Source organism: Rhinoraja longicauda, chromosome 5, assembly GCF_053455715.1.
Source record: "Rhinoraja longicauda isolate Sanriku21f chromosome 5, sRhiLon1.1, whole genome shotgun sequence".
In the NCBI taxonomy this organism is placed as follows: Eukaryota; Metazoa; Chordata; class Chondrichthyes; order Rajiformes; family Arhynchobatidae; genus Rhinoraja; species Rhinoraja longicauda.
The window spans coordinates 66,027,348-66,039,296 of NC_135957.1; positions in this window are offsets into that span (position 1 = coordinate 66,027,348).

Below are 11,949 nucleotides of genomic sequence, written 5' to 3' on the forward strand. Positions count from 1 at the left end.
TTTATCCAGTTTGAAATAGAGCACACTGAATGAATTACACCAATAGAGTGCAGAGATAGCTGAGGGAGGGAGCCAGCAGTACAGTCGGCTGGTTTTGCTGTACGAGTAGAACATTGTCCAAAATCTTCAGACATTCACACTGTTCTTTGCCTCTGTAAATGTAGAGAACTCTTCCAAGCTTGGTGAGCAATTTAGATGAATAAGTGGTGCTGTGAACAAGAGGTAAGTCCTTCAATGTGCATAAATAGTTTCTGACCTGGATTTGGACAAAATTCATTATGGTGCAGGTTATCCAAAGTAGTTCTGTTATGGGTATGGACAATGTAAGTGAAAATCAAATAGTGAGACTTCCACAGTGTGGATGTTCAATGTTAGGCGATGGTGATGCAGGCCAGCTTATTCCGTGGCAGAAAGCAGTAATCTTGATCTGGTGATCTTGTTATGATTTTGTCTGTCATTTTCTCCATTGGGCCAACATCTAATTTTGCTACTCTCTTTTTTTTGCACAGTTCTAGGATATTTTTGATATTTCTTCCTAATTTGCACATAGTTTATCATTTTCCTTCTTATCAATCTTTTCTCCCTGTCATTTGATGTTCCATCCTAGAAATCTTCCAATCCTCAGTCCAAGTCAATCTCCAGCAAACCTTTAAGTAAGCAGTCATCCCTCTAACTAATGATGGATACAGGGCCTGTCCCTACTACAAAGCAATGGTTTGCTGTGTATAGTCCATACTAGGTAATGGGGTTAGGTTTATATTCCTTGTGTGATTTCTACAACGCGATTTAGTTTACTTAAACCTATAGATAGAGTATGGAAACAGGCCCTTCGGTCCACCAAGTCCACGTCGACCATTTCACAATGACATGTTCACACTGTGGAACCTGGTGCCCACTCTCATTCCCATTCCACTTCTTGCACACTTGGGGCCATTTACAGAGGCCAAATAACCTACAAGTCCGCACGTCTTTGGGACGTCTTGTAGGAGGAAATTGGAGCATCCAGAGGAACCATGTGGTCACAGTGAGTAACACGCAAAGTCAACACAGACAGCACTTGAGGTTAGGGCCGAACCTTTGGGGCTGTGAGGCAGCACAACCAGCTGTGCCACTGTGCTGCCATCCATGCATTCAATGCATTCCCCATGCATTCAACGCATTCTACATGCATTGTGTTCTAACATAGAAAATGCATCTTGTGTAAAGATTGTGACCTGGTCGCATGAGCAATCTTCCTCAATATTTCTATATCATATTTTTCGTTAGATTAAAAATATCTTATGCTATGCAATTGAACTTTCACGCACTTGCATTCCATCTACATAGAGAAAATAAAATAAAGCACTACTAATTTTTGAAGCGGGCTGTGCTAATGTCTGCACTGGTGGTAGGTTAATAAATATGCATGTCCTGTATTAATATGTGGCTACCAGCAATCAGCCAAATATTGCAAATTATGCACACAATATTCATGATTTTGTTTTATGACAACTGGGTCTCATACCGTGGTACTTACTTAAAATATACGTTCCTGCCGAAAGAGAATTGCAGTCTCAAAACAAGCTCCTCGTCATTATTGTGTTGCTGCTGCTCCGCTTTTCCAATGGTTCAATGATTCAATGGTGCTTTTATTGTCACATGTGCAAACGCACAGTGAAATCTTTTTCTTACATACAGACCAGTAAACTATTGCCATGCCTAAGCACAATCGCCGATTAGCAAAGTTACAGAAATAGTCTACCGAACCCGCATGCAAGAAGTGCCATATTTTGGCGCCATTTTCAAAGTCCTGTCCGCAGTCTAGGTCTTATCTTGCCTGATCCAGGCAAGCCCCAGGCTGCTGCAGGGTCTCCAGCCATCGCCTTCCTTAGACGTCTGGATTGACCAGAAAACTGACGTCCCTCTCCTCGCCTGTCAACCTTTGTGCCCCCGGGGCCATTTCCTGCATTGGTTAGTCCTGTATTTCTGGATGAAACCTTCAAATTTATCTACTTTTTGGTAATTTTGCAATGGTAAGACTTGCATAATAAATTTCAAGAAAGGCTTCTGATACCACCCCAAGGGAAAACATTGATACTACCCATTTGGTTCGGTGGTACAAACCACAGGTGCAGTTACCATTTTTTTTCACCATATTGATATCCTTACACCATGATACCTACCGTTAGTGATAATATTTATCCTTAGAAGATTTAGTGTCAACTTAGCAAAGAAAATCTTTCCAAAATCCTTCACGACTCATGCTTAGAACTGGCAAAAAAAACCTGTTCTGTCCTTGATACTGGTTAAACAATGATGTTTCTGAACAGATGCCACCCCAGCCATGAATCAATTATTTATTGCAAATGAGTTACAAAAGTTATGAATGATTTGCTTTCAGTTCGGTATTGCAGTAGGTCTGAATAAAAGACTGTCCCTGTAAAGCACAGCTCATTGTTGTTTCAAAATGGATTCAAGTCCCTCATTTATTCAGAAAAAAACAAATCAATGCAGAAAACCATTGGCTGTAGTCCAGCCAGTGTCTAAAAAGGCACAATGTCCTCAAAAACAGTCTGATTATTAATGTGATTTTTTAATAACTAAAGTCACAGTTCAAATCTATTATTTAATACAACAAATAAAGGAGAACAAAATATGGCATTCTGCACAAATAACATTGCAAAAGTGTGTGGAATTCAGAAAAATGGGACTGAAATTACATGCCACGCATTAAAGTGCGTTTTCCCACTTGGAACATAGAACAGTACAGCACAAGAACAGACCTTTCGGTCCACAATCTCTGTGCCGAACATAATGGCAAGATAAGCTTTCAACAACAATATGTACCATAGTCAGCCAAATGTACAAATCAACAATGTATGTTAAATAAGCACCAAATCTGTACCATATTTAATATTGAAAATGGTTGTAGTTTGACTAACATACTCAGGCATATTCAGTAGCTGAGAAGTATTAACAAACAAGTCAGGTATCTGGTAAAGAAAACAACAGATATCACTAATATAAATTAAGAATGTGATTATTTTTCTAACAGAGTTTGTGACTGAAAATGAGATAACAAGGAGCTTTATTGGAAATCTGAGCGATGATTTTCTAAATTGATGTTCCCAACATCCATTGGGATGGCCACAGCAAGCCTCACCCATGAAAATCCATGTCAGCAACATTTTACTTTGAACATTTTACAGTGAAGAAAACAGGCCCTTCGGCCCACTGAGTCCACGCCGACCATCAATCACTCCGTGCACTAGCACTATCCCATGCACTAGGGTCAAATTACAATTTTACTGAAGCCAATTAGCCTACAAACCTGTACGTATTTGAGTGTGGGAGGAAACCTGAGCATCGGAGAAAGCCCATATGGCCATAGAGAGAACGTGAAAACTCCGCACAGACAGCACCCATTGTCAGGAGCGAACCCGTGTCCCTAGCGCTGTAAAGCAGCAACTGTACCACTGCGTCACTGTGCCACTCCAATTTGGAACATTTTGCTACAATTGCAAAATGGTGATAGTCATGTACAAACTGCTCATACCTAACCTCGATCATATAAACAACAGCGATAGTCAAAGGCCAACATAGGTTCCATTGTTTTCATAAGTTCATAAGTCATAGGAGCAGATTTGGCCAATTTGGCCATCATCACTCTAACATTCAATCATGGCTGATCTATCCTTCCCTCTCAACCCCTTTATTCCCATGACCCTTGATACCCTTACTAATCAACAACCTGTCTAACTCTGCCTTAAAAATATCCAGTGACTGAATTCCACAGATTCACCACCCTCTGACTAAAGAAACTCCTCCTCATCTCCTTTCTACAGGTTTGTCCTTTTATACTGAGGCTATGCCCTCTGGTCCTAGACATTCTCACTAGTGGAAACATTCTCTCCACTCTATCCAGGCCTTTCACTCTTTCTTCTTTCTAAACTACCACAGGAAACATCAGCAACATACAAATGTAAAATCCAAGTCTATGAAAACTCTCCCTGTATCTAACACCCCTCAATCCAGGCAACATCCTGGTAAACCTCCTCTGACACCTTTCCAAAGCCTCCACACCCTTTTTGTAATGGAGCTACCATAACTCCACACAGTATTTCAAATGTGGCCGAACCAAAATCTGTAAAGCTACATCATGACATCCTGACTCTTACACTCAATACCACAACTTATGAAGGCAAGCATACCATATGCCTTTTTTTTACCACTCTATCTACCTATGTTGTCCATGAAAGTAGCAACCAATGTTTTGTTCCTTGGAGTAGGCAATCTAACAGCAAAATGAAAAGGACCCATGATTTTGTCAAATCATAGGAATTTCCAAAGTGCTAAGTCCAATTATTACTAACTTGAGGCCCACTGGGTACCCAGACAAAAACTATTATGCTTCATGACATTCAGCGGGTTCCACTTCAGTATTTTGAAGTTGACAACTGACCAGCAAATAAAAATCTTATGAAGGTTATAAATGTCTTGCCAGTCAACAGTCACTTCTGTTACATCTGCAAATGCAATCTTCTGTGATGGAGAAGGCAGGTTATAGTTTCTATAAGATACGACCACCAACCTCAACCTGATTCATGACATGCTTGAACAGCTTCAAAATGCAGCAGATTCAAAATGGGAGCATCCAAGATGAAAAACAAACATACTTCAAACAGCCTTTCAAATATCTTTAAAGGTCAGGAGGCACCATAGAATAAATACTGCAATTCTCTTTAAGGACATGCCAGTCTGCTACATGTTGGATGGTTTGCAATAAAGGGCAATTTAACATGAGGAGCAGGTAGTAGAGGGGAAGAATCTTCAACATTCAAGTAAGGAAGAAATTAGTCATAGAGTCATAGTGATACAGTATGGAAACAGGCCCTTTGGCCCAACTTGCGTACACCTGACAACATGTCCCAGCTACACTAGTCCCACCTGCCCGCGTTTGGTCAATATCCCTCCAAACCTGTCCTATCCATATGCCTGTCTAACTGTTTCTTAACTGTCGGGATAGTTCCTGCCTCAACTACCTCCTCTGGTAACTTGTTCCATACATCCACCAACCTTTGTGTGAAAAAGTTACCCCTCAGATTCCTATTAAATCTTTTTCCCTTCACCTTAAACCTATGTCCTCTGGTCCTCGATTCCCCTGCTCTGGGAAAGAGGCTCTGTGCATCTACCCGATCTATTCCTCATGATTTTATACACCTCAATAAGATTACCCCTCATCCTTCTGCGCTCCAAGGAATAGAGTTCCAGCCTACTCAGCCTCTCCCTATAGCTCAGACCCTCTAGCCTTGGCAACATCCTTGTAAATCTTCTCTGTGCCCTTTCCAGCTTGACAATATATTTTCTATAACATGGTGCCAAGAACTGAACACAATATTCTAAATGCAGCCTCACTAACATCTTATACAACTGCAATATGACCTCCCAACTTCTTTTCTCAATACTCTGACTTATGAAGGCCAATGTGCCAAACGCCTTTTTGACCACCCTATCTATCTGCAACTGCAACTGCACCTGCACTCCTAAATCCATCTGCTCTACAACACTCCCCAGAGCCCTATGATCATTCACTGTGTGGGTGTAGGTGATCAATTGGAAGATATCTCACCTGAAACACTATTGCCAGCACCAAGAATTATGTAGTAGTATCTAAATGAAGAGATTTTATATCTAGCCACCTTTGCTGCGTGTGCCAAATGCAGTTAAAAACAACACTGACTCCCAGACTTGCTTAAGTACAAAAAAACACAATTTTAAAATCTATTATTATCACAAGCTGCATGTTCAATCGAACAAAAATGCTGGATACCATAAAAACTGTATTCCTTTGAGTTAATTAGTGCATGTAGCTTGTGCTTTTTCCTTGGTCTTCCATTTGATGTGCTGTATGTTTTTTCATTAATCTTGTTCTCCTTCTGCAGGGAATACATTGGCTATCTGCCAAGTATGGCTATGCCTCTTTGAACTTAGCTATGCTTGTATATTTTGTACACATCATCTTATTGCAACAGAAGCCGCCACATCATGCATTGGTTTTGCTTATTTTCTGTAAGTTGAGTAACAAGGGTATAAGTGTTGGATTCTATGGGCCCTTCCTCAGCATCACCGCTTGAGAAAAAATCTTTGAATGTACAATTAGCTATGTCAGACAAAGTTGCTTACCAATTTAAGGCATGGAAGTGAGGGAGTGAATGAGCGAGTGTAGAATAACTGAGGATGTGCTTTGAGAGGTTGTATAGTTTTATTTTTGCTTGCAGCTAAGTTTACAGTCTTGGAATATCAAGTACAGTCTGTTTAAATTGAGTCAACAGGCTAAAATTAGCCACCACAATATCTGCAGTGATTTGCTCAGTCTTGCAATGTATCAAACCACTGCTCTATATATATATATATATACACACATATACATGTATATTTAAAACTAAAATGAGTAAATAGCCAATGATATCCTATTTAACTGTTTCACACAAAGGCGGTGCATTGAATTAATTGTATAATTCGATAGTACGATTGTGCTTATTACTTTGAGTTGATTTTGGATAAGTTTGCAACACTAATACATTTGTAATGATTAAACATAGAATTAAACCAGATTGAATGCTTTTCTGGACATTGTCTATTTGGCAGTGCCTGGCACAGAAGCCTTATATTTTATAGATTTTCTGTATCTGCTTCCATTAATCTTTTTCAATAAATCTAAGTCATTCCAGACAAGTATAGCAAAAATGTAAAAAGAAACAAAGTATCTTTATAATAATGTAACGTTCCATTGTAATTCCCATCAAGCATTGGAGTGTAATAGGACAAAGTTAAGTACAAAAGTTGGGACATCATGATACAGCTGTACAAGTCGTTGGTGAGACTGCACGTGGAGTAATAAGGACAGTTCTACTCGCCCAGCCAGAGGAAAGATGTCATGAAGTTGGAAAGGGTGCATAAGAGATTCACCAGGATGTTACCTGGGCTTGCGGGCTTGCGTTATAGGGGGAGGTTAGACAGGCTGGGGCGTTTTCTTTGGAAGGTTGGAGGTTGAGGGGTGACCTTGTTGAGGTATACAAGATCATGAGGGGTATGGATAAAGTAAATGCACACCATCTATGTTTCCCCAGAGTAGAGGATTCTAAAACTAGAGGGCCTAGGTGTAAGGTGAGACGAGAGAGATTTAAGCAGGTCCTCAGCAGCAACATATTCACTCTAAGGGTTGTCCGCAACTGGAGTGAGGTGCCAGAGAAAGCTATAGAACCATATACAATTATGACTTTTTAAAGTCATTTGGACAGATATATGGATAGGAAAGGTCCCCGGGACAAATGCAGCCAAATGGGACCGGCCCTGTATACTAACTTAGTCAAATTGGACAAGATGGGCCAGAGGGTCTGTTTTCAGCTGTTTTGACTCTATGACTCTATGACTCTATGACTATCTTTTTTTAAATGCCTGTCACTGATACATAATTTATTTCCATTGCAAGATTCTTAATCCTTTTCACAAAAAAAATCCTTATATTTCAATAAACTGTGCTCATGTTGTTGCCCTTGAACGCATGACGTTTCATCACTCACTCCTCACTGAATGGATGTGCATTCTCAAAGATTAACAATTGGTTAAACTCATCTCTTCAATCAGTTGATATAAATACTTAGGAATTTGGAAATAAAGATATTGGAGATATTTGGAAATATACCTAACCCAAGGATTTTTTTCCCCAATATAGAAGAGTGGAGGAGCAATGGCAGTGAAGGTGTAATATCCTCTTACCAAGACGTGTCATTTCGGATCGTGCACATCACATGTCAATTGACTCAGACGATCACATAAACCAACCTCCCTTCCATTCACTCCATTTACACTTCACGCTGCCTCGGCAACAACACCAGCATAATCAAGGATGACTCTCACCCCGGTCACCCCCTCGTCTCATATTGTTATGTTTAGGCAGCATTCTGACTTAGAAGCATTCAGTCATAACCATATAGATTGCTTGCCAAAACAGCAGCCAAAGTCCAACCACCCAGATACAATCAATTCCTTTTTTTTCATTCCTTGTGTCAGAATCCCCGTGTCCTTACCCACTATGGGAAATAATGCAAAGGAACTGCTGGAGATCATCCCTGCGAGAGAATGGAACAATGTCATTATCCGAAAAAGAAAGACACGAAGTGCTGGAGTAACTCAGCAGGACGGGCAGCATTTCTGAGAACATGGATAGATGGCGTTTCGGTTCGGGAACCTTCTTCAGATTGTCATTATCATTATGTTCACTTCAGCTAAGCAAAGGTGACTACAGTTGTAAATGGTTCTCAGTTGTATTCATTGTAATACTTGTAAATTAGTTCTTTAAGCAAAAATCACAAAGAACTTGCCATGTGAAAAAAGGCATATTAATTAAGCATGATGCTAAAATGTTAACAGTCCATGTCAAAAATTAAATTATATCTTTTCTCATTTTGTGTCTCTGGTGTGAATTTTAAGCACAAGCATAGAATCGTATTTTCCCATTGCTTGAATAATATTCATAATTTAATATGCAGAATTTTCCGCATGTTGCAGTGATTTCAATTTCCCCTGCTAAATGCTGACTTTACTGTTTCAGATATGATTTAGTCAGCAGTCTATACGCCTGTGCCGAACTCATTTAAAAGACAAAGAATCTAAAGTTCTTTTACAAGGTACAATATTTTAGATCAACATAATAATTTTAACAATAATATTACAATAATATCTGTATTACTGTTGAGGAGGTACTGAATGTCCTAAGATATATGAAGGCAGATTGGTCTTCTGGGCCTGATCAAATATATCCAAGGACACTGTGGAAAGCTAGCGAAGAAATTACAGGAGTCCTGGCTGAGATATATGAATTATCGTTAGACAAAGGTGAGGTGCCGGATGACTGGAGGGTGGCTAATACTATGCCTTGATTTAAGAAAGACAGTAAAGAAAAACCAGGGAACTGTAGACCTATCAGCCTAACATCTGAGGTAGGAAAGTACTGGAGACTTTGAGGGCGTGCAGCGTAGGTTCACTAGGTTGATTCCCGGAATGGCGGGACTGTCGTATGTTGAAAGGCTGGAGCAATTAGGCTTGTATGCACTGGAATTTAGAAGGATGAGGGGGGATCTTATTGAAACGTATAAGATAATTAGGGGATTGGACACATTAGAGGCAGGAAACATGTTCCCAATGTTGGGGGAGTCCAGAACAAGGGGCCACAGTTTAAGAATAAGGGGTAGGCCTTTAAGAACGGAGATGAGGAAGAACTTTTTCAGTCAGAGAGTGGTGAAGGTGTGGAATTCTCTGCCTCAGAAGGCAGTGGGGGCCAATTCACTGGATGTTTTCAAGAGAGAGTTAGATATAGCTCTTTGGGCTAACGGAATCATGGGATATGAGGAAAAAGCAGGAACAGGGTACTGAGTTTGGATGATCAACCATGATCATATTGAATGGCTCAAAGGGCCAAATGGCCTACTCTTGCACCTATTTTCGATTTTTCTATGAACTCCATTTACCCATCTTGCTTTGAGATCCTCATGACTCATACCTATATCATCTAGCTAAGATGGGGATGAGTTGAGCCAAATGATCTGTTTCCATGCTGAATGACTTTATGGGTCTATATTAAGGTAAAGAGGTTGGTGGTAATATTATAAATTAAATCAAAAAGTGACAAATTGTAGACATGTAGAAATGTTAGTGGCTGATTAATATGAATCAGTGCTGAACTACTATTTACCTCTTTGATGACCCTCAGACTATTCTTGATTAGGCTTTGCTGGCTTTACCTTGCACTGAACGTTATTCCCTTATCATGTATCTATACACTAAATGGATCGATTGTAATCATATATTGTCCACAACCTGACCGTGGGAGAAGACGGCAGGGGAAGAGAAAAGACATTGTGGCCTTCCATCACAGTGAGGAGAGGACTGGAGGAGACTCACTGTGATGGATGTTTCTTTTTTTTGTGTGTTGGTTGGGGTTGTGTAATTTGCCTATTTTAATGCTTTTAATGTGTAATTTGCCTATTTTAATGCTTTTATTGTTGGACTGAATTTCGTCCAAAAAACTTGTTTTTTGGATGACAAATAAAGATATCTTGAATCTCTTGAATCTTGAATCTTGAATCTCTTGAATCTTTCTGCTGACTGGTTAGCTCGCAACAAAAGCTTTGCTTTGTACCTCGGTACATGTAACAATAAACTAAACTGAACTAAAGCTTAACTACGGTAGAGACACAGTTACAGTGGCATGTAGCACGGAAACAGGCCCAACCTCATCCATGTCAACAAGATTCCTCATCTAGGTTAATTCCATTTGCCCATGTTTCGCCAATGTTCCTCTAAACTATTCCTATCCATATACCTGTCCAAATGCCTTTTAAATGTTGTTATTGACCCTTACCTCAACTACTTTCTCTGAAAGCTCGTACCATACACCCATTATCCTCTGCGTGAGAAAATTGCCCCATTGGGTTCCTATTAAATTTTTCCCCTTCATGTTAAACCTATGCCCTTTAGTTCTTGATTCCCTTAGCATGGAAAAAAGGAGTCAGTCCATTAATTCTATTCCCCTCATGATTTTATACACCACTATATGATCACTTCTCAGTACCTTACACCCCAAGGATTAACTGCTCGCCTGCCTTATTCACTCCCTATAGCTCAGGCCCCCAAGTCCTGGCAGCATCCTCATGAAATTTCTCGGCACCTTTTCCAACAAAATGGCATCTTGCCAAAAGCATGGTGACCAGAAATGAGCACTATACGCCATGTGCGGCCTCACCACTGTCTTGCATAACTGTAACAGAACATCTCAACTTCTCGACTCAATTCCCTAACCGATAAAGATCAGCATGCCAAAAGCTTTCTTCACCACCCAATCTACCTGCAATGCCACTTTCAGGGAATTATTTACATACTCCTAAATGCCTCTGTTCTTTAACAGTCCCCAAGGTCATAAATTAGAGGAGTAGAATTAGGCCTTTTGGCCCATTGAGCCCACTCCGCCATTCAATCATGGCTGATCTCTGCCTCCTAATCCCATTTTCCTGCCTTCTCCCCATAAATTCTTGATTAAAACGGGTGTCAAGAGTTGTCTATCACTGCCTTAAAAATATCCACTGACTTGGCCTCCACAGCCCTCTGTGGTAATGTTCCTCAGATTAACTCTGACCAAAGAAGTTCCTCCTCACCTTTCTAAAAGAGTCCCCTTTAATGCTGAGGCTATGAGCTCTAGTCCTGGACTCTCCCACCAGTGGAAAACATCCTTTCCACATCCACTCTATCTAAGCCTTTCATTATTCTGTAAGTTTCAATGAGGTCCCCCCTCAACCTTCTAAACTCCAGCGAGTTGAGGCCCAGTGCTATCAAATGCTCATCATATGCTGATCCACTTATTCCTGGAATCATTCTTGTAAACCTCCTTTGGACCCTCTCCAGAGCCAGCACATCCTTCCTCAGATATGGGGTCCAGATTTGTTCGCAATACTCCAAATGTGGCCTGACCAGCGCCTTAGAGAGCCTCAGCATTACATCTCTGTTTTTGTATTACAGTCCTCTTGATATAAATGCTGGCATTGAATTTGCCTGAAAGGTCCTACCATCACTGTAAAGGTCGTGCCCTGGTTTGACTTCAGAAAATGCAAACCCTCACACTTATCTATCAATATCAGTAAAACTAATGAACTGATTGTGGACTTTGGAAGAGGAAGGATGAGGACCCACAATCCTGATTATTTCAACAGGACGATGGTGGAGAGAGTCAAAAACTTCAAATTCCTGGGCGTGGATATTTTCGAAGATCTTTCCTGGACCCAGCACACTAATGTCATTATAAATAAAGCTCATCAACGCCTCGACTTCCTGAGAAGATTATGGAGATTATGGAGATGGCCTGGTTCGGCAACTTGAACGTTCAGGAGCGGAAAAGACTGTAAAAAATTGTGAACA